This window comes from Triticum aestivum, chromosome 7D (assembly GCF_018294505.1).
Source record: "Triticum aestivum cultivar Chinese Spring chromosome 7D, IWGSC CS RefSeq v2.1, whole genome shotgun sequence".
NCBI classification, from domain to species: Eukaryota; Viridiplantae; Streptophyta; class Magnoliopsida; order Poales; family Poaceae; genus Triticum; species Triticum aestivum.
Window position 1 is genome coordinate 441,781,660 of NC_057814.1, and position 678 is coordinate 441,782,337.

Here is a 678-nt window from a genome sequence, read left to right on the forward strand (position 1 = left end):
GGAACTCCTCACGCTTGCTCTCAACAACACTTTGTGGAATGTGGTGCGCTTTGAAGTCCCGACAGAAGTCAGTCCAAGTAATCACACGACCTCCTCTGGAATCTTTGTATTGTTGAAACCAATCAGCAGCTTGGTCCTTGAGCTGGAAAGAAGCGAACTTGACAAAGTCCTCAGGCCTGACATTGCTACATTCAAAATGCTTGTTGATGTCCACGAGCCAATCATCGGCATCCGTGGCCTCGGCACAGTAGCTGAAAGACTTGGGCTGATTTGCGAGAAACTGGTTGAGAGCGGCAAAGTGAAACTGATTGTTGCCTTGACCTTGATTGCCTTGATTGCCTTGCCCTTGAGTACGTTCTTGCAAGAGTTGCAGAATCATCTGAGCATTGGCGTTGGTGGCTGCCATGATTGATTGCCATGCCTCCGGAGGTGGAGGTGGTGGCGGAGGGATCGCTTGACTCCCTTCATTTCGATCCGGATGCTGACGCGTTGGCGGAGCCATCCTGAAGAGGGTGACATCCGTTAGCATCTTGATAGACAAAGATAAGTAGAATCAACGGATAGAAATTGCAACATATAGTCTTCACAATAAACATTCGAACGAAGATGAACGAATGAATTCCGTAGTAAATCATCACACTTCCATAAGTTGAGAAGCCACTTGAAACAGATATGGAA